The 23476-nt window shown below is 41.3% G+C and overlaps 1 long non-coding RNA gene across 2 annotated transcripts; it reads right to left on the bottom strand.

Moving 5' to 3' along the window:
• Positions 1-12535: 12535 nt before the first annotated feature.
• On the bottom strand, positions 12536-22952 carry LOC146440060 (uncharacterized). 2 transcript variants are annotated; one of them, XR_014851343.1, is made up of 3 exons: positions 22674-22952; positions 13968-14051; positions 12536-12647 (listed from the first exon to the last, which is right to left on the bottom strand). It is a non-coding gene; the product is annotated as an uncharacterized LOC146440060 (long non-coding RNA). The 2 variants fall into 2 exon arrangements; XR_014851344.1 differs by lacking the exons at positions 12536-12647; positions 13968-14051 and adding exons at positions 21503-21917; positions 22012-22175.
• Between the last annotated feature and the right edge of the window lie 524 nt (positions 22953-23476).

The following is a 23476-nucleotide window of genomic DNA, read 5'->3' as shown; positions in this document are numbered from 1 at the left end:
CATGCATGCTCTGATGTATAGGTGCACCCCTGTCTTGGGGAGAATGGTTCCCTGGATCATGGAGAATGAAGTGGAAGAGGTGAACATGGACTTGTGTCTCTATAGCATGGATGTAGTCTAGAAGAGACATAGTATGAAATACAGATCTTGAATTCAAAGGGGACAGACTTTGAGGACAAAAGACATACATGCTCCTGTAATTCTAAATACAGACAAATGTTTAATGTCAGTGTCTATAGTCTCTGCATGAAGATGCAAACTACCTAAGAAAAGAAGCTAAGAATAGTTTATAAAGAAATTCCCATTTCTATGCTGCTGGAAGTTTTCTGCCAAGAGTTAGTTTGGATAATTCCAGGCCAAGTTCCAAGATTACATGCCTACCAGGAGGGCATACATTAGAAATTGAAATTAGATATGACAAGTTGATCACAGGAGAAAAAATGTTCAAGTCAAAATATTATTGAAAAGGGATCAGCCTGAAATTAGATTAATCATTGTAAAAAGTGGCCTGAATATTCAAAATGTGGGCAGTCTATGGGAAATGCCTTAAATGAGTCATTTTTTTTCTGAGCAGGCTGTTCAAATTGCCAAAAATGAGCAGAATTTAAGGTATTTGTTTTCTCAATTGGTCCCATAGCAAAAGAAGAAGCATGTATGTCATTTCCCTACACTTCTGGGGAGTGTGAGTTATGTATCTACAGCTTGGTGGATTCCCAGAATAGATAGGTCTGATCTCTTGTCCACTGGAAGTACTGTGGTACTGGGATTGGTAACTTGTGTGACCATGACTTGCCCTCCACGAAAGCAGCCATAAAGACATTGCTTTCACTAGTAACTGGTTCTGGTCAGTTAAAATGATCACTTCTTTGGATAAAAACCCATCTAATTCAGCACTTAAATGTGTTTGACTTGAGCCTTCCAACATGTGAGACAATCCTCTGTTGGATTAAAGAGCTCAGAAAGGCACTCTATTTCTTTCTGGTGACAGTTACTAATATATTGTAGCCAAACCACCTAAGAAAAAGCCAAACAGCAAACTTGCTGTGGGGAGCTACTGATTTCATTTTAAACCAGCTTACATGATAATAGAGAGCAGCAGGATGTGCAAGTCACTGGAGTTTACCTTTCCACCTGCTTGTGCAGCAAATGCAAGCAATGAGAAAGTTAACAACCAGTGACAACAGAGCTGGCCACACGCAGTCCCCCCATCTGTCAGCTCTGCCTCAGCTGAGCCGGCATTGCCACAAGGGGTGGCGTAGGTTTAAAGAGAGAGATTTCCACGCTGCCTTCTCTAGGCAGCAAACTACCTCGCATAGTTCAGGTTTCAACATGAGCTGTGTTTACTGAGTTGTCAGAGATAAGCCTCTGTCGCCAGAGGCAAATGTTAGGATCGGGAATAGAAATGCCAGAAGTGAGCACATATGGCACTGTTTGTACTCTTAAGTTTGAAAGAACTAGACAAGTTAACAAATACAGATGTTTAAAATCAGTAAGAGTGTTTAATGAAAACAAACAAAATACTGTAGTCTATAAAGCTAAACCTGTTTCTCTATTGCTCCTTTTGACAAGCTGGGGTTAGTGTTTTTCTGAACCTATACCCTCCTTGACATATGGGAGGTTTTTGAGGGACATTAGTCCCAGCAGATGCTGGGTGGCGCTTGGGTGGATGCCTCTGATTTTTAGTTAGTTAATAAATCAGCTTTTACAACCATGTGTATCCTATGATTTAACACATGCATAACAATAATACTGGATTAGGAAGAACAAACTGATTCTCTGCAAAGGATATTTTATTTCTCAGTAATATTGCATACAATAAGAGCTTTTCTGTAACATAAACAAAGGATTCATGCTATTTTTTCATTTAGCCAGTGCCCTTCATCCCCATGGGTCAAATTGTACTCAGAATTGCATTAGTACAAATACAGAGTATCTCCACTGAGCTCAGTAAAACTCCTTCCATTCACTTCAAAGGATGCTGCTTCAAATGTCATGCAGCCTGATTTCCACAGGCATCAGCAGCTACTTCCTGCCTAGTAAACAGTTTAAGTGATGTTCCCTCAGTTAAAAGACTCATGTAATGCTTTACCTAATCAGAAGGTTAAATAGTGTCACATTGCTTTCTTACAAAAATCTTTTCCCAATGTGTTCTGCTCTTGTTTTTGCAGGGGAAAGTTTCTTTTTAATCTTTAAGCTCCCAGTCCAGATATGTGCTAAGCTACTAGCACACATGACATCATCTTTGGCTTCAGCTTTTGAAAGTGAAATGGTATTTAAAAATATGAAATTCTGGTAGCAATGTCACACCCGAAGTTGAAGTTTAAAACAAAACTGACAACAAAATCAACTGCCAGGAAACGGACTATTTTTTAAATTAGACATCTATCATGTCAGCTTTGGGTTAATCTCTGGAGCCAGCTCAAGAATGGATGAGGTAATATTTGCACATGTTGTGGATAAGATAGAATGAAAATGGATTTTCTCTCTCTCTTTTTTTTTTTTTTTTTTTTTTGACTACTGTGCCACAAAGATGGTCATGCCTTCTGGCTAGAATCATGAGCTGTGATTGAGGGGTTATGTGTGAAGCAGCAGATTAGAATGGTTTTTATATGTTGCATGATGATCTCTGAATGTCCCAGGCTATATACAAAGTGTGGTGAATAGGGCCACTTGCAGGAGGTAGGAAGATAGGTGATAAGTGGAGGGTTGACATAACGCTGGAGAAAGCTCTCAAAGCCAACACATTTAGTGGATAAGTTTAAGGACTTAGTCTCACTGCTTTACTTATGAGTGCCAGGGATTGAGGTTTAAAAGGGAGTCAGGGCTTGCTGACAGAGCCAGCTAAAAGATGGCTGGATGTAAGCTGTAATGCATAAAAGAAAATGAAACATTGAATCATAACCTGTTACAATAGCAACATCTTTTGCTATTACAGAAACTATCTGAAAATTTGTTTTTGTCTGTGTTAATAGTGCTTAAAACACATGCGAATTACAGCTGGTAAAGGAATTTCACTAATTCTTGTTTTCTGTGCTGTTTGTGAAAGCTTTTCTTAGCCTTTGTCCACACTGTTCTCTAAAGCGTATTCCTGGCAAAGGCTAACATTCCTTGCTCAGTGTTTGTACCCAAACTGCCTGTGAAAGGTTGACACATGCAGAAACTCTCAGAGGCTTGGCTTAAGAAGTGTGGGGCTCAGGTGGCTTGTTCTATCTTGTTTGTTTTTGGTGGTCTCAGTGGTCTTCTCTGTAATCTTGGCAGTTCAGGCGACCCAGTTAAGTTAAATCAGTTCTTTCCAGGACCCTGCCCAGAGGTCCAGGCTGCAGCCTTGTCCACAATGAACAGCTATAAATTGCTAGTTCTTTGATCTGTTTCTCCATACCACTGGAGTTGCTTTGCACATCCTAGAAGTGTGCAGGGGCAGAGGCAGGAGAGTTCTACAGGGTAGGACCCCACCCTCAACAGGAAGGAATACGGGTTTTGTTAGTCCTTTAGTGCCTGTTTCCCTGGGGGTTGTCAATGGAAGAGGACTGAAGGACACACAAGGAGCAGGAAGAAAAATGTGTTTCTATGGAATGTGAGGGCCAGGAAAATAAGTGAGATGTTGGTCTTTGAATAAGAGCAGGAAAGGTCTACCCCACAGCCATCTCCATCCCTTTGAGAGATATGCAGACAAGAGGTGGATTTCAGTCACCTAATGTCAGATTTACAAAAGTAAGAGCTGAATTTCTCTCAGGCATTTTTGCTGAGGGCAACTGTGAGTTTGTTACAATCTGCTGGAAACCCCACAGTCAGGGGTGCTGCAGTCTTTATTCGCACGTGACCGTTACATATCCAACACCATTCATATCTGCTCTCCAGCTGAACAGTAGGTCTGAAAACTGATTAGCTGTGTTTAGGGCAAGGGCATTGTTCTGCATAAAATTACCAGAGGATGTTCAGGTGACAACCAGTAGAAGAAAGAACTTAGTGCCAGCCTTAGCTGTGGACATGACTCAACCGAGGAGCTCAGCTTCCTCTGAAGAAGAGCACACTGAAACTTCTTGTAAGACTACACAGAGCAGGACACAACACAGAGTATTTTTGCAGACAGCTACTACTCTGCAGATAGATAAAGAAATAAAACAATGAATTAAAAAATAAAAAAATATCAGTGGTTTTGAATTCATATAAAATGAATACACAGTATTCACTGCTTTCAAAAGAGAGTCAATGGAGAAAATCTGAAGTAACCATGACTAGACTTGGGAAGGAATGGAAGTGAAAAGTTTTGAAAAACTTGCAGTTCTGTGTTTTTTATTTCCCTAAAAGTGTTGGTTTTTCTCCTTTGTTCATTTTGATTTGTGGAAAGCTGTTTACATGACATTTATGCAGTATACCTCTCTGTGAAGAAAGTTATACAACATATGTGTTAGTCTATGCAGGTGTTTATAACTGCAAATGTTACTTTTGTAGTTTGCCAAATGGAAAATATACCCAACGGCATCTTCTTGAACCTGTAAATAAACTGTTTTCCAGAGCAGCCATCAAGCACATCATGAAAGGAAATGGCAGAGCAATTCCACTGACAATAGCATGAGAATTATTACAAACCAGATGTGAAACAATACAAATATTAGTGGAAAGAATAGTTTCTGTCTACCCAAGCATGACAAAGCTTCAGGAAACACAGTGATATGGATTGGATGTGCAATGAAAATAAGTGTGTGATTCTCTGACTAGAACTGCAGGCTGAAATTCTTCTGGACAAGCTTACAAATGATGTGTTGTTGGTATGAACAGTAACCAAAAGCCAATCCCTTTGACTGGGGCCAAACTTTTCTTGCTTCCCATGGGTGAGGAGCCGTGGCATTCCACCTGGGCATCAAACCCACTGTTCCTTTCTTCCCCTCAGCCACAGCTCTGTTATGGGGTCCCTGTAATTCCTGATCTCAGGGGGACTTAGCAGGTTTACACCATGGATGTAAAGGATTTGATTCAGTGTCTGACTGTGTTTGTGATGCTCCTTTGTATATGTGCCTCCCTGAGGCAGCTGGATGCTGCTCTGGAAGGGAAGGCAGGGGCATGAAGTGCAGTGGATTGTGCACCATGTCTGCCAGCCCACCAGGGGTGTCTCAGACACAGAAGGGCATTTTGAAGGGCACTTATTTTTTAACCTATTTTTGGGCAGCTGAATTATGCCCTAGGTGTTTCACACAGCAGTAAGCTCCAGCCAGCTTTGATGTGAAGGTGAATAACAATCCTGTACTATGGGGTATGGCTGAAGGCTGAGTAATGTGCAACACTGGCATTCCAGAAACAGAAGATAAGGTTTCACTCTGGAATTTACCAGGGTATGGGTGCTAACATGTAAATTAGGTGGAATAATCACATTCTGTCTATTTAACTAAGGTTAGAGCTCTTCCTTATCAGTGAATGAAGTGTTTACCAACTGACCAGGTTTCTGTTGAGACTGGGCAAGGGCAAACTGATGTGATTAAAATCTCACACCTTTTTTTTCCCCACCAATGTTTCATGTGAGAACTTCAGCAGCCCATCTGGCCTCAGCTGGTGGTTTCCTAAGTTGCCAGCTTTACTTCAGCATATCGTGATAATATTGTTTCAAAATATCCACGTCATCAAGTATCTTTCAAGATGTGAAATATTTATAAAAGTATATATTCCTGTTTCAGTTTATACAATCCCTGCCATCCTTTACCTACCAAACATGTGTCATGTGAGCTTTTATTCCATTATTAAAAGGGAGATGTGAAGTCATGTGGCCATCCTATCACAAGCTTTTGCCAGCTGTAAACCTCATCACAGTTCCTGTAAAGCACATTTCCACAGATCAAGTTACTGCCAGGGAAGACTTTAACAATCTTCTACCCTACTTTCAAGCCTCAACAATTAGTATTAGCAAATGGTCCAGGCCACTGCCTGAATCACATATGATTTCTATTCAAGAAAGACAAACTTTTATTCAAACCAGATCCATAAGCTAAACACATGAGTTTCCCTGCTTAAAATAATGAATCTGAAGTAGTTTCTATCATTCATTTTAAAAATCACTCTCACATTTGAAATCAAGTTGGCTATTTTCCCTTGTCTGTATTAGCCATCTGGTAAGGGTGACTTTTCTAACACTGGTGTCTAGAGCTAGAATTTATTCTTAAAAAAAAAACCCAAACCAATCCTCTTCCCCTTCCCACCTTAGTTTTTTTCATTTTTGGAGCTTGTCCTTGTAATATAGACAAAATTCATTCTATCTTTGAAAAGGGAGAAAAAAACCCCACACATGGCATAACTTCCTCTGTAAGATTCTTAATATATTTTACAGTCAAAATGTAGTTTTGTATGTGATGATTTAAGAAGGCACACACATGCTTTCAGGTCATTAAAGTGCATTGTAAAAATAATAGAGACACAAAGGGCTTATTCTCAAGAAATGATGCACACCCTCTTCTCCATGGAATATTGAAGATCTGTTTCATTTTTCAGTATAAGGCAAGTTCAAGATGCTATTTCCTTACCACATACCTCAGTGGTGCATGACCCTTGAAATAAAAAAAGCAAGGAAATTTATATGCAAAAGAAAAATCTTGGCACTTAACATTTTGCTGCTCTTCCTAAATAAAAGACCTTCAGAACAAGTCCTCTTACTGCTGTTGCAAGGGGGCTGTTCTGTCAGAGAGCCCTATTCTTTGTGGTAGCTGGCCTGAGCGAGTCAGGGAGTTTGTTAGATGCTGCTTTGTAACAAGCTCTAGTGAAACAATGTGTACTTAAAACAGTCCTTTATCCCTACCTGATGACTGGCTGTTCACAATAGATGTGGATGAGAGATTTTCTTATGTGGTTTTCATGCACTGACTAACAGAATTGTAATTAAAATCTGAAAGCCAGATCAACCAGAACATTTTTCCAATTAAGTATAACCTGAGGTCTCTTAACAGGTACTTTTTGGCAGAAGTAAGCTGTCTATATGCTTTCCACCTCCTTCAAAAATATAAAACATTGTGATACACAGAAGCGGGGATCAATAAATTGCCTCTCCATGCAGTGTAACATGTACAGAATTTCTTATAGTGGTTGGTCTTGGCTTACTGACTGTCCTTGCAGTGGTTCAAATCTGTCCTTTATGAAGGTGTTGGTTCTCCCTGGATGAGTGAATGGGAAAGAACTCAGCATTTGTCACAAATCTTCCTGTACTCTGCCATGTTAACTGCAGACCACCTAGTAAAATTCTATCATGGAATCATAGAATGTTTGGGGTTGGAAGGGACCTTAAAGTTGATATGATTCCATGCAACCTAAAAGGGGCAGGTTTTGAATAACCTTCCACTAGACCAGGTTATTCAAAACTCCATTGAGTCTGGCATGTAACATTTCCAAGGCTGGGGCATCCACAACTTCTCTGGGCAACCTGTTCCAGTGCTTCACCATCCTCACTGTAAAGAATTTCTTTCTAATACCTAATCTAAACCTACAACCTTTCACTCTGAAGCTGTTCGCCCTGTTGTATGATAATCTGAGAAAGCTCAGTGTAATGAAATTTGGTAACAGCAGTCCCTGCTGGTATTCCTGGTTGTGCAGCAGCCCTTAGCTCAGGTGCTGTGCATGTGAAGGAGTCTGTGACAGTGTGTGAGCATCAGCACAGCAGCTCTCATGTGTCACACCACTTACTAAGGCTGCCCAGCATGAGAATAGTGGGAAAGGGCAAGCAGGGTCTCACAAGCAGCAGTGTGGAGTGAGGGATGACTTCACCAGTGTCTTGAAGCCTTTGCCTCCTTCCTTCCATGAAGGGTGTCCAGTGACTGCTCATGGTTTCTTCTGGTGAAAAAAGGGGCTCCTGTACCACACACTGGAGATAAGCAGACAAAGGTTTCGGGCAGGAGGATGTCAATTTGGTTTCTAGCTAAATAAAGACGTGGTTCTAGAGCAGGTTTTTAAACCTGCCCTTCTAATCTGAATAATAAAGGACTGCTGATAATAACATTTTCAACATTTTGATCAGGGTTTGTAAGGGCAGGAAATATATTTTATTACACTAGTCTGAAAAAGTAGACAGGATTTCAACAGACATATTCTTCCTCAGATCAGTAAGGGTATGCCTAGAGAGCCATTAATGTTTTGTGTTTTTAATCACTTTTGTGGTAAAAAAGCGTCCTAAGATATTAACAAAATTGAAAGTAAATTGAAATTTCACAGTGTCCCAGAAAGCTTTTCTGTAATATTTATACCACTTAAATGCATTTTGGGAATCTGAAATTAATCATCAGTTAAAATCTCTTAAGGATTCCTGGTGAGGTGAATAGTCATTAGCTCACCAATTAGCAAGCACTTAGAAAGTGTTTAGAATATTTTAAAAGTATTTTAAAAGTGAAATAGTAAATAGACTTACTGTTCATAGAGATAGATGCAGTAAGAGCAGAAAGGACAAGCACTTGCCATCAGCACTCTTGAGCTACACAATAGTTTTTTATTGAGCGCCATTGCTACACCACGTTGTTTGTTTATTTCTGAGGATCTAGACCACACATCCCTGCAGGAAGACGCTGTGACTGTTCTCACTGTTATTGGTGCCATTTCCAGCTCCAGAGCTGTCACAGTCATGAAAGGCATTGAAGATCCACCCAGTGCACACTCCTAGGGAGACTTCTCACTCTGTGACTGCTGGCCCAGAGCATCAGTCCCACCTACAGAGAGTTATCTGACATAGCCCACATCCTCTCCTGTACTCGACTCAGACCTGGGGTGAATTGGGAATACAGTATCACATACAATTGCCTATTTTCAGTTGTGTCTGTCTAGACCATTTCCTTGTGCCTTTGGCTCAAAGGGAGCCTTTTCAGTGTGATTGCTTGAGTGTACAGACAGAAAAAAATGCTGGGTTTTCCGCAGGTGATGCTTCAAGAGTTGGAGTTGCGTTGCATGGTGTTTCTGTGCATAACATGTCAGTGTATTCCCACGTGCGCACTTTTCATTTGATCCTTGCTGGGACATTAAGCTTTGCTCTTTGCTGCAGAGCAAGGGGTTTAACAATCTGTGCATCCCTGGAGAAGCTGAGGTGCAGCATCCCTGCAGCCAGGGGCTGTCCCCCAGCAGGTGCCCAAGGTGGCCGCCACTGGCCTCAGGGCTGCTGCCCCTCGTGGTAGTCAGCAGAGGGTGCTCCTGCAGCAAGGCAGTGCTGCCACACAGCCCTGCGTTAAACAATATGCCCGATTGGAAGTATTGGTTTGTAAATTGTTAACCGCAGCCCTCTGACACACCAGCAGACTCACATCTGTGGACATTTTATATAAAAGACAAGTAATGGGAGAAGGTGAGATCTTCAAAGTGTCTTGTAACCCAAGAAGGTCTGTAGTGTATAAGCACAGGAGGCAGCAAGGGATTACAATAAATTGTGTTTGAGCTACAGGGAGAGCCCCTGCTCTCCGGCCACTGTTTGATTCCTGGGGCCAGCAAGGAGCCTTTGGCAGCAGCAAGTTTCCTGATGGCAATGCTAAAGGGAAGCCCTGGAGGGAATATTTCAGCCACTCCCTTTTGTGCAGGCAGGCCATGGGCAGCTGCTGAGTATTTGCTGGCTGTCACAGGACGTGTGGGAATGTACAGGGATGTACAGGGATGTGCGGGGATATTTGGGGGTTTGGGAGAAGGGTTGAGGCAGAGAGGTAGCACAGCTAGAGGTCGAGAGCAAGAAAGGGCTGCTGCCAGGAGAAGGATAAAAGCAGAACGAAAAAGCAAAAAACGTAAAGGAAGGAAATACTCCAGTGGTCCCAAATACCCATTGACTTTGTTGTATTTTATGTTTCACCCTGTGGTTACTTTTCTGGTAGTTTTAAAAATGGTGTGTGTACCTTGTGTGTAAGTGGAAAGAGGAGGTTGTAGGGATGCTTTGAAGTGGGCATCTCAGGGCCTGCTGTATGGAGACTCAGTTTTATGACTTGGAAGTACCCTCAGTTTGATGATCTGGAAGATGTGCTGTAGACAGCTGGATTCTGGGTACTTTGTCATCTGATTAAAGCCAGTTAAAGTACTGTCAAGGTCACAAATGCTTCTTTCTGGCTGACATTTTTCTACTAAGTTATTTGCGGGTGTCTGAGAAGTTGGGAGTTGGGTAAAGCAAGATTTTTTTTTCTTAAATAATTTTTCCATTAAAATTCTCACTCAGCATGTTCCTCTTGTCATGTTGAAAAGAACTAGTATAATTACTAAGCATTTGGGTGTAGGCATTAATATAAAATAAATAGAAGCATTTTTGTACTATCTCACACTGTTAGCTCCTGAGGGAAACTCTCATAACAATGAGAATGGAAACGGACATAAATTAGGCTGTAACTACAGCTGACTAAATAGTAGCCAAAGTTTTTTGTCAAGTTAGTTGTTCAATTAATATTTTTGTGGTCTTCAGCAGGGAGAAATTACTTGACAATATTGCATTGTTTGTTTCTGCAAATAAAACAACATTGATAAATACGTGCTCCTTTGCCTGGAGTCACTGTCTGGCTTTGCCTTTATATTCTTTTCTTTTAATCACTTCCTTGAAACACACTTTTCCTAAATAGCTTATATGTGTTCTTTTCAAAAAGGCATTTTTAAACCAGAGGGAAAAATCACCCAGACTGGCTTCCAGACCATTGAGCATGACTTCACCCAATGCATTTTCATTTCCCCTTCTCTCTACCCATCTCTTCTATCATGAGTGTATCTGCATTTTTTTTTCTGTTTCTACATATAGGTAAACTCAGCTGCTCCTCCTGGAGCCCCCTGATCACAGAGGGATGCAGAGTGTGTGTGAGAAGATGCATCTGCCCCTGCAGACAGGGCCTGTAGTTGGAAAGCTATTCAGTAGTGACCTTTTCTTCTGCTCCACGGTAGAGCCTCCAGCCACCTCTCAGTGCTCAGCAACAGCCACATGCACTGAAATTGAGGTAGGTTTGTGCTCAGGTGCAGCAGCAAAAGTAGCTGCAAACCAAAGAATATGATAGCTGGGAAAGAGCAGGATTGTCTGGTGGATATGAGGAAGCTCAAGTCTGCTGTATCCACTGTTGTTGACAGTCTCTTTAAGGGCAGTCGTTTGGAATGAAAACCAAGGTGTAATATCAGCTATCCATTACACCAGAAGCTATCCATTAAACCAGAAGCATTTCAGCTTCTGTTTATCTCAGATTCCTTGGATTATCTTCACTGGTGACTCTGTTAACTTGTCCTGCCTTCAAACAAGTCCAAATCAAAGCATTTCCACAAATTAATTCCTCTGGATATTTCATTATCCAGAATAAACAGACTGTGTGAAGTGGCTTTTTGTTCCCTGCATTCTCAAGATTAGCCGGGAGGATGTATATTGTGAGGAGTTAGGAGAAAAAGACATTTTAAGCCATTACAAACATGCAACACCTTTAATTCAAGTAGTTTCAGTTTTACCCCACTTTCATAGTGGATCCAAGCAGATACTTGCAAAGACTGTAATTGCAACATTACAAAGTGAAAATATAGTTTTTACATGAAGAAAACCTTTCTGTAGCAGAACATCAGTGCTGGGTTAAATCACAGATGGTGTGGTTAAAAGCATGTTTTCTTCCATGTTGTTACAGAATTGACCTGACCCTGGAGTGTCTTCCCCCCATCAGTGTAATTCAGTGGTAAAATTACCATGTACTGGGAATGGACCAGTACTGGGAAGGATGGGACCCCTGAAACCAAAATTTCACAGTTGCTGCAGTATTTCCATGGAATCTGAGGACTCTTCACATGCATCAAGGCTTGTTTAATGGACTTCTATATGTGCTCAACAAATTGCAGGATCAACCTGCCTGCCAAATGAGTAATGCAGGGTTGCAGCTGCTTGACTTGGCCAGATTCAGAGCGATGTTGGTATGAAGAGGTAATTCTGCCCTGGGGAATCTTCAGGCTCTGACTCACATGTGGCAACAAAATAAGACTGAGTGGCTGAAGGGGTTTCTGCCCTCAGCTTTGTGCTCTGGCTGGCTGAGGGAGCTGCCTTCCTATGGGAAGGTGCTACCACCATTCCATGAGCATCACCTGCCCTGCTAGTGGCATTGAACAGGGCTGAAATTCTAGCTAATTTCAGCCTGAAGATTGTGACTGTCTTGGCTTTCAGTAGAGCTCCTCCAGAAGGGACGATTTGTTTGCACTTCAGTGGCACGGATGGAGTGACAGGGTGGGGATGAAGTTACCACAAAGCTAAAACATTCAGATATTTTTGGTGGATAGGACAGTTAAGATCCTAAAACACTAGAAATGCCTATTGATCTGTGGACTTTTTAACCATTTTTTATGAAAAACAAATGGAAGGATATTTTGAAATGAAACACCCTATTTTAATTAGGAAACATAAAAATATTTTTATAAAATGTAACTGTGTACAATTGGCATTTTTTAAAGATTTCCTAATATATAAGTGATTTGTTTGAAGCAAAATGTGTTCATAAACTGTGTGTTCATAAACCTGATGCATTCATAAACCTTATGCTGTCAGGTCTGAATTTCTTTTAAAAAACTCACAACAGCACAAATGAATGCAATAAAAACTCCTTTATTTGTCATCCTAAAGTAAAAACAATGCCAAAGAACATTCTGATGTTCCTCATGTGACAAGTTCCTTGATCAAGCTGAAAGCTTAACTACTTATCTTCTAGCATTAGGTACATCTGTAAACCAAATGACATGATATAGTTAAATTTCATGGAAACACAGTTAGGTCTTAGTCTACTGCTTTGTCAGTGATGACCTAAAATCTTAGCTCAAATCTTAGATGGGTTTTGCTTGATAATTGCAGTGAATATTCCGTGTCTAATCTGCAACCAGAAAATGAAATTATTTTACATTAAAGAAATAAGCAGTCAAATTACATCTTGTTGTTAGGGTATTTATAAATAGAAAAAACCTGCCAAAATCTGTAACTAGGCTGTTAGCTATGGCTTTACCAAGGGCTTTTCATTTGCCTGTTTCTCTGAAGGGCTGGGAGAGTCAGGAAAACCTGGAACTGTATAGAAGTCTCCATCAGAGGTTCATGAGAAATGCCATGAATTTTAAGGATTTGGGGTTGAAGTAATATCTATGGATCAATGACAAAATATTATTTTGGTGTCACAACCATTTATTGCTAAAATTTTGTTTTGTGCTTACCTAATATAAAAGACAGTGACTGAAATGTTTTTGAATTTAATTCCATTCGGCTGTTGGCAAATTTTGTCTCCTGACAGTTGCAATACTGAATGTTTGCATGCTCTGCATGAAATTGGCCATTTTACAAAAGAATTATACAAATCCTAGAATTCTTGGCTTGCAAATGGACTGGAATGAATTATGACCTTTTCCATAATAGCGTGTCATCCTAGTTGTCGTATATAAAATTAACTAAAATCCAGAGTAAAGCAAAAGCCCTTCAGCAAACGCTTTTCTGCTACTAGGCTTTTTATAAGAGATCATATTAAATTAACTGTTTCTTGAACTTCCAAGAAATGTAGTGGCTGGATTATTACAAAAGCCTTGGCTCTAGGAAACTGAGATCCTTTTGTTTTAGGAAAACAATAGGAAGGCTTTTCTTTTTTTCTTTTTTTCTTTTTTATATTTTTTTATGAACAGATTCTCCTGGGCTAAGCAGCATGATGCCTGTGCAGTTACATCATGGTCAGCAAAGCCTAACAAAGGGAAATTAGTTAGTTCTATTCCAAGTGTATTTATTCCTGGGTGCTTACATAGAGTCACCATACATAGGAGAACCGAGGGGTCATCATGGAGCCTATGTGACACAAATGAAAATTTGGATTCTTGAGTCAAATCACAAAAGAAAATCCTATATTTGGGAACAGATAAGAACTTAACAGGATGTTTAATAACTGGAGCGACATTAGATACACTGTATAGATGAAATCTGTATTCTGGGGAATAGTTCTTGCCACAACAAGAGATTATGTCTTTATTCCTTAGAGACTGAGGGAAAGAACTGGGGATTATGTATCACTTACATGTGCCACACACATTGTCTCTGAACACTCTAGTAAAGAGAAAAGTGCTTTCTAAGGCCATGGCTTCCTTGCTTAGTTGGATAGCTTTCAAGTAAAAAGAAAAAAAAAATGAAAAATTAATAAAGGAGGGGACTTTTTACATGTTTCACATTACCTTTGTTTGTTAAGCTGGAGTATGATGTGTGGAAAAATTTTAAATCTTTAAGGCATCTTTTAATATTTTAGTTACCTGAAATATTAACTGATTTATTAGGTTCTATGATATTGGATCCAGGTCAGTACAGGAAATTCTCAGCTGCAGTGAGTCTCTACAAAAAAATAGGTCAGACTATCCATATATCTTCTTATATTATTGGGAAATTGCTTCCCAGATAGCACTGTAAGTAGAAATGTGAGTTTTTTGCATTTCACCATATCCCCAGTGGTTGCACTGTGACTTCCTGCACATGCTGTTCCAATGCCCCTCTGTCCTAGTCCATAAAAGAGCTCACTTCATATTCCCCAGAATATAATGAAATATGGAGACAGTGATATTTTCCAATTTAGGAGCAGAGCATGTTGTGACATTCTAGGATAAAACCTCTAGTTTGCACATTTGTGGATCCTTAGCATCTCAAAGGCAAAACAGCTTCTAAAGGTAGGGACAGGCGGTATAATATTTTCATGGAAAAATACAGATATTTTTGAAAGCACTATGTGTTTATTGTATTAACAGGGGGCAATCAAATGCCACTACTACTTTTCAGATTTGTGTGAATTATTACACAAAACCAAACTGTACTATTTGCTCCAGAACCTTTTTCCATTTCATATTGTATATGCACACATAAAAAAATCAAGAGAACAAGTGAAAAGTCTGCCATGTCATAGGTAAAATTCTGTAAAGGTGTAGTCAAGAGCTGCTATTTCAGGTACTGGATTTTGGGATTCTTATTTATCTTAGCCCTTCTCAAAACATCTTACAAAAATATCTCCAGATGCTCCTATTGTTGCACCCAGTGGAGGCTGCAGCTTTCTGCTGCTGTATTGCAGCCAAAATGGAAGAGCAGCAGCTGGATCCAGAGTGCAAGAGTTGAGGTCCCTCTGAAAGTCAACTGCTTTAGCTCAAGCTAACTGCAGCAGGTTGATGTGTAATTTGCTGTCAACCAGGACACTTCCTGCCAATCTTGGTCATGCTGTAGAATAAAAAAAATCCCACATCTTTTGGAGTGAAAACGTACAGGCCTAGGGTCAGTCAGCCCCATTTGCCTCTAAACTCCATTTTTAGGTGTTTTTGTATTGCCTTGGATGTGTGAAGGCCTACAGCCCACCACAGGAAATCCTAAGCATAGAGATTCATGTGAAATTAGGCTGCCCAAAACCTGGTCCAAGGAGCTGTAGGAGTTCTTCCATCTCAAGGATGTGCAGGAAAACAATTTTTCCCCTGAATTATGAATCAAGTTCAAGGTGCTGATTCTTGTTTTCAAAATACAGGCAGGACCTGAGCTCAGGTTTTCCAGAGGAAAAAGGTCCAGGGGGAAAAATCATGGATCCCTGTCCCTGCGAGTCTTCACCTTGAAGACTTGCCAAGGCAGGGATCTTCCATGCCTGTGGAATAACCCATTACAAGAAAGGAGAATCATCTTCCCCTGATGGAAGATGAGGGTTGTGTCTTTGCAACAAATCCAAGCTTTCTGTTGTACCCAAAAGCAAAGCAGAGCCCAACAACCAAAATAAAGCACTGTCACATCCACAGCTCTCATCCAGAAAATGGGCCATCTATGACAGATACTGTGCTGAGGAAAGAGGCTTCCATACTTGCATATTCTTGTGATGACCAAAGTTATGTGAAATATAACAGGTGAAGTGATTTTTTCTGGCTTCCAAGTCCAGACCTTCTGCGTATTTGAGGAGTTTGCTTACATCCTCACTGTGGCCCAGGAGATTTTGGGGTCCTGTTATATTTGCAGAGTGGGAGGTCCTGGTCTGTTGTTTACATGTTACTATCTGAAACACTTGTTTATACAGTTTTAGTTACCATATCACAGGAAGAGGATATAATTTGTCAATTTCTAAAGGCTGAACAGTAGGTTTTAAGAAGACCTGGTGATAAGGAAAGGTTACATAAGCTACCTTTTTTTGCTGTTGTTTTTTTACCTCAAAGGCAAAGGAAATCTTTGTAATGGCCTTGTCCATTAATTCAAAATTATTTAAAAAATATATGTAAAAACTTGTTACCTGGTCCACTACATGAAGCCCAAGTGTAGTTCCTTAAAAAGAATTAGGCATTGTAATGCTCAAATTCTAGACATTTTCTATATAAAAATATTAGGATTGGTACTTATGCAGTGCAATGCATGGGTCAAGTGCCTAAGAACAAAAATCACAAAATGCAATAGGCTGAGCTGGGTCATATAAAATAAGAAATAGTGAAGCTTTATCCTAAAGTCCACTCCTAATGTGGAACTTAGATTATTTACTCTGGACTCATTATGACTCATACCCTTGAATGTCCTTTTGGAGTTAGGTACTCTGTCACCTTTTTATTCAACATCTCCAGTTTAGTTATGCACAACTTTGGGGAAACATTTCTTTTTATTTGCCCCATGTTGTTTGTGTTTTCTAGGTGAGAAGGTGATTCTATCCTGCAGTAGCTTGCTGAGGTTTGGTGGATGTAGGGATGACTGCATGGGTAATGGGCTCTATGCATCCCATAATTTGCTGGATTAACTCAGCATCTGAAACCACCTTGGAAACTGCTCAATTCATTGTCTTTCCACCTTTCCTATGGAAGGGTATGGTCTTTCAGTGGAAAAAGTCCTACAGGGTCCTTTATCTTGGCAGTCTGTTAGATGGTTTGTTTTTTTTCCTCTAAAAGCTCAGATAAGAGGACCTCAAAAAGCTTCCCTAGATCTTTTCAGATGAGATTTTATTATTATACCTCAACCAATAGAGCAGTGGTTACCTCATTCAGACAGCACAGAGTGGTGCTGCCTTGTACCATGGCTTAGCAAATGTGCAAGCAAAATGAGTTTGCTCACTTCTATTTCAGGCCATAGAAAATTTGCCCATTTGGGAAATGCAGCTAGCCAGTGGATGAGTTGTCATCACTTGGTGATGCTCCATATGGAATGGCTGGAACCTCTCCAGCAGCAGCACAGATCTTCTGCACAGTGTCCAAGTCTCACACCTGCAAAGCAATAGCAGCCTTGCTCACCTTTCTGGTGGAGACCTTGATTCCAGGCTGGCTCCATTCTCTCTGGGTGAGCCTGCCAGAGGCCTTTGGGATGTGAGAAACTACCCTTCTGTCAAAGCTAGCAAAACTGTTTGCAACACATCCAAGCTATGTGAGAACCTCTGGCTGTTAGTAGGGAACCTGTCCCTATGGACTAGCTCTCCAGCATGAGACACCTTTCCTTTCCAATCCATATATCTCCTTTAAAAAATTGATTGATTGCCTCTGAATCAATCACTGAGAACATATTAATTATTTCTATCTCTGATATACAAGTTATTTCTTTCTCTGAAAGGACATGTAACAAATTCTTATAGGAGTAATGTCTCTGTTTTCTCTCTTTCACATTGCCAGTCTTCCTGCCGTTTTATTCCTTGTGGAACAGAGCAGCTGTCAGAACGTGCATGTGTTTCACTGCAGTTGCATCCACAGTGACAACTGAAAATAATACAGGAGGGAGATAATTAACATATTGCTACTTTTCTCTTTGTACTGTGCTGCTTACACATGTATTTACTAACATGCTGCTCTATCATGGTTCCCATTAGAGTTGTAAAGTTTTCCTACATATGGGCTTTAAGCTTTTCTAAGCACAAATTTGACTTTTATTAGAGAAACTTGATATAAGACAGTAATTTCAAAACTGACTTATTGCACACTTATTGGCTCAATTTGTGAAGTTTTATAAGATGCCATTATTTAATTCCCAGAGCCTGCTTACAGCTGCTGCTGCTCTTCTTGAAACACCTTTTTGCCTTGGCAAAATTGCATGCTACAACCCCCTCCAGTTGGTAAACACACAAACAGACCATTGAGCACTGGAACAAAGTATTCTGTATGCTTCTGTAAGTGATCCTAATGCCTGCCTGAAGGGTTGAGTCAATGCTTTGGAAAAGCAGAGTTTTCTGTGCATGACCACAAGCAGTGGGTTATCTCTGGAGCCAAGAGAGCCTGTGGTGTGTTTGGGATGGTGAGTGTGGCTGGCAGCATGATGCAGAGCAGACATACTTAAGCCAGTTTTGAACAAGGTGGCTGAGGTATTGAGAGGAGGCCAGAGGCTGAGGCTGCAAAACCCAGCTGAGAGGCTGGCTAAGCCCACGGGCAGGCAGCCACCTTGCTCTCCGCACCACCACAGCCACTTGTACACATCTTTCTGCCTCGGAGCTTCTCAGCAGCACTGCATGGAATGGCTGCCACAGAAAGCACAGAGAGGAGGTGCTGCAGAATGGAGGGTTTTGCAGAAAGGCTCTGGCTAGCTGTCTCAGCAGGAGGATTGCTCCACACGTGTCCACTTTAGGGATGGCAGCAGCCAAGCAGGGTAGATGTCAGAGCAGGGGGTGTTTTCTGCACCCCTAGAGGTTCTCTGCATCCATTACTGTGCTTGTTCTGCTCCCTAGCCACAGGTTGGCAGGCTAATGGGATTAAAGGTAGTTCAAGACTGTCCATGTTTCCCCTGAGGCTCCCAGGTAGACAGAGGTGAGGAACTGATAATGTTTAGTAAGGCTTCGGGATACAGTGTAGGGCACTGTGCTAAGCTGTAAGCCAGGACTAAGCAGATCCTCACTAGTTTTTCCACCGTATGTCCAAGTTTTCCCCCAGTATAGAGTTTAAAACTTTGCCTGCTGTTCTGTGTACCGTCTCGAAGGCTGGACTGCTCATGGGAGGTCAGTTTAACCTCCCTAAGTGTTTGGTGAGGAGACCGAAACTGGGCTGCGAAGAGCCTTAAATTTCTTTTAATTACTATCATCTTGCAACCTGCAAAACAGATTGCATAGTTACTGACTGTCATTATAGTATTTTTTCTGGAATTGCTTCCTTTGAAGAACTGAGCAAGCATGGTGCAGCATTACAGTGTTGTGGGCTGTGGGAGCTGATAATGAAAGAAGAAACACTAGTGCTCCATGGAATCATTCTGCCAGTTGGTTGATGTTGTCTTTAATCTTGTTCGCCTATCTCTGAGGAACCTACAATGATGACTGGTAGCTCATTCTTGCTGTAACTGATTTTGTTTTCCATATGTGGCAACATTCCTACATCTGGTGGAAGAAACCATAACAGAGCAAACAAAAATCAAATTGTGAAATATTTTTATGTGCTCTGTGTGTGTGTGTATTTTAAAATATGCCATTTAGACAGGTGTAAGAAGGCAAAAACCAGTCAGATTCATTTCAGCAGATATATGGAAAAGCGCCTTCATTGGGAGGTTGGTCCAAGGCACTCTCTCACTCTCTACGCCACTGAGAACTCCAGGCTTTTCCAGAGGGAGGTGCAGGGAAAGAGCCTGGTGCCTGAAGCCAGGAGCTCTGAGTGTAGCTGCAGCTTCTGGAGTACCTCTAGGACCATCCTCGGTACAGATTTTTTTTTACTTGGTGAAACTTCTGTCCAAAATACACTTTTGAAACTGACCTGCTAAGATGCAATTTCAGAACAAAGGTGCAGATATAACTTTAATTATGCTTATATTAAAGCTAGTGATTCAACTTTATTGAAACATTCAAACTTATTTCATTCAATTTACCCATTTACAGAGTGCATAGTCAGGGTAACCTGAATCTGTTGCTGCCCTAAGAGAAGCATACCTTATTTTCTGAAGCTCAGGGTAATTTCCTCCGTAGACTTGCCACCATTCCACCAGCTAATAAGTAAAGTATTCTGGAGATTAAAAGCACTATTCAAGATATCAGGTGATAATTTGGCAATCCTGTGATGGGAACATTAGTTTTCACAGCTTATTAATTTGTTTGCTTTGTACTGTTTCAGTCTGTAACTTTAATGTTTAAATTCAATACCTGGCAAGATGTCCTATGAGTTGTTAAGCTCTCAGGAGAATGTAAACATGGTCTTGGCACTGCAAAAGGCTGAAGATCACTCAGACACAGTATCTAGTTTCTAATAGTGGTTGGCAGCAGGCATGAAGGGACAGAATACTAACGCAAGGCATGCAGAGTTTCACCCATCTTCCCAGCTTTAGTTGTCAGTGCCTTAGCGATGCCCTGCACTGTCATCTGCTGAGGTCAATAACCTGAGATAGAACTACTTCCCATGAATTTGTTTGGTTCTTTTTGGTCTCCATATCTTAACCACATGCAGTATTAAAAACCAATTCTATACAGGCATTTTTAGCATCTGAAAATTTCACAGGTGGCACAGGGCAAAGGGTAGGTTCAAAGACAGTGTGGTTACATCCAAGCAGCAATTTCTGCTTGAAAATAATAGTTTCTTATGTATCTTTGGCCTTTTACAATATTGTCTGTTGCTCTGTAATACTGCTTTTACTGCTGTTGTTTTTCCAAACTGAGTACACCCAGCCTCTGTATTCTCTTGAATGGCAGTTGCTGTGTCAGTGATGCAGCTGACGTGCCTGAGGGATGGGATGCCATTCAGATGGACCTGGACAAGCTTGAGGAATGGGCTCATGTGAATCTCATGAGGTTCACAAGGCCATGCTCAAAGTGCTGCACCTGTGTCAGAGCAACTCCTGGTATCAACACAGGCTGGAGGATGAAAGGATTGAGACCAGCCCTGCCAAGAAGGATTTAAGGGTGCTGGTGGATGAAAAAATGGGCATAAATCAGCTCTTGCAGCCCAGAAAGCCAACTGTATCCTGGGCTGCATAGCCAGGAGAGTGGCCAACAGGCCAAGGGAAGAGATTGTGGACTGCAGTGTCCGGCTCTGGATTCCTCAAATAAAGCCATAGATCTATTGGAGAGGTCCAAAGGAGGGCCAGGAAGATGATCAGAGGGATGGAGCACCCTTCAGATGAAGGAAGGCTGGGAGAGCTGGGGTTGTTCAACCTGGAAAACAGAAGGCTCTGGGGAGACGTTATTGTGGCCTTTCAATGTTTGAGAGTGCTTATAGGAAAGCTGTGGAAATAGACTTTTGGCAATGTCTTTAGTTATAGGAGAAGAAGTAAGGTCTCAAACCAAAAGGGGCTACATTAGATAGATATAAGGAAAAAAAAATTACCATGAAGATGGTAGAACACTGGAAGTCCCATCCCTAGAAACATTAAAGATCAGATTGGACAGGGCTTGGAGCAACATGATCTAGGTGAAGATGTCCCTGCTGTTGAAGGGGGTTGGACTAGGTCACCTTTAAAAGTCTCTTACAACTCAAACTGTTCTGATGATTCTATGTGTGGATGTCTGGGTTGTCTGTCTTTGCATTTTGTCTAATTTTAGTCTATAGATTCCAAACATTTGAGGACCTAGTCCAAAGATGTGTAATTACCCACACACTAAAAAATAGTAGGCAGGACTTATGCCTCAGGTTTTTACTGGGCTTTATTCCATTGATATATTTTCTCTAGGCCTACCCAATGGTTGATTTGACACCATAGTGGATAGTAAATATACAAAACAAATAATATGTGTACACTTAGGAGTACAGGTAAAAAAATCCAAAGGTTCTTCTAAGACAATGGAAACTAAAATGCCCTGGTATCCCTTCAGCTTGCCTGATTACCTGATACCATTGTTTTTTCTTGGTTAACAGTAGTTTCCATGACATCTCTGAATTTCATCCGTTGTTCTCCAGCAGAGCTAATCCTGGAGTGTATATATTTTCATAATGCAGGATTGCATCTTCACATGATGTGCACTATTATGAGTGTCAGTGCTGCTTTCAAGGACAAGTATTGTGAGTTTTCCAAACCTCCTTGCCCATGAGTCTCTTCTGGTTGGACATCAAGAGCTTTCACCTGTCATTGTCTTCATTCTCTTCCTACAGTCATCTTGCTGTGAAGAGCAAGGATATTATGAAAGCAGAGCTCATTTCCCTAGCAAAATAAACCCTCTCAAGGTCTTGTGCTGTAGTCCTCTCTGTACTTACCCTATCAGACCATTGTTAAGGGCTGCACTTGTTTTTCCCTCCCAATGACAGTATATTTTGGTAGTCAAGTGCCTGCAGTGCAAATCCGCCATCCTTAGGCCTACCCTCAGCACGCCAGTCACGCAGTGATCGTTTTCTGCAGTGATCGCGTTTCCACTTCAAAGCTATTGGAAAACTCAGGAAAGGATAAACCTGGTCTGCGGACTGCACGGACCACAATTTTTCCTGGGAAAGGCTGGTTCCCCCTAGAGCTTTTTGGGCCCTGCAACCACTGCCCTTCTCTGTGCTTAACGAGGCCTGTGGGCATAGAGCTGATTTAGTGGAAACTAACAGTCAGAGTTTAAATATGCTCTGATGACAGCTGACTTTACTTGTTAGAGGTGTTGCACAAGGCTGTTGCTAATGATTAAAGCAGATGGGCAGGAGGAAGAAAGCAGAAAGCTCGAATGTGTGAGAGGTGAAAGGGCAGGAGAATTAGCCCAGAGATTTCCTGTGGTCTGTGGGTGTTTTGTGTTGAGCGCTAAATCAAAGAATTGTTTTTAATGAATGAAAGTGCTATACTTCAGCAGCTTAATTACAGCTAGGCTTCCTCTCCCGCCACAGTGGGAGTGGGTATTATTTTAGATATACTTGTGGTGGAGTATAAAATCGCCTTGCCTTACCTTTCTGCTGTTATTCTGCAAACACTTAATTTGGGGATACCTTGTGAAGGGCCAGGCTGTGAAGCATTGCTCCCCTGAGCAGCAGGACATGGCTCGGGGCACCACTTAGGTGAGGGGGACACCCTGCCTGGGCTGGGTGCCAGTTAGCAGCTGCCTGCAGAGCACATGCAGTTGTTGCATCTGTTGTACTGAAACCTTGCAAGGTTTCTCTTTACATTGGCCTTCACATAGCTGTGCTGCTGTGCCACGTCTTTGATTTGTTGGCACTGAGCAGCTGTATGGCCCTGACCCAGCAGTGTGCCTTGCCAGGGTCCCGCCTGTCGCTGTTGAGCCGCTAGCAGAGAAGGAAAACTCGGATTCTCAGTGTAACATAGAAAAAGGCGCTTTATTATTTGAATCCAACATATATATAGACTTTTCAGAGGTCACCCAGATTGGTCAGTCAGAAACCTCCCCCTAGGCCTGATTGGCCAGGCCTGAACTGTCCAAATCTCAAGACACTGTAACAACAACATCCAAACTTTATCTTTGTTTGTAAAACATGCAAGAATGTTCTCATGGGAAAGACCTGTGCTAGCCACACCGCCAGCCTTGCAGGGGAATGCAGGAAGGTTTGGGCAGCACTGCCAGCCTCTACACAAGGGTCCAACTCCACCAAGGGCGTGCTCTGGTAAGGGGATTAGAGGGAGAAACAAGGCCTGGATGAACCTCTGAGGTACATTTTTCTTGCCATTTATTTCCTAAGCATTATGCGTTCCATTTCTACATGGTCTTATTATCTATATAAAAACACTATTGATTTC

Source organism: Lichenostomus cassidix, chromosome 3 (assembly GCF_008360975.1).
Source record: "Lichenostomus cassidix isolate B80296 chromosome 3, HeHo_3.0, whole genome shotgun sequence".
NCBI classification, from domain to species: Eukaryota; Metazoa; Chordata; class Aves; order Passeriformes; family Meliphagidae; genus Lichenostomus; species Lichenostomus cassidix.
Note: the sequence above shows the minus strand (reverse complement) of the source record. Positions and strands in the feature narration are given on the sequence as shown.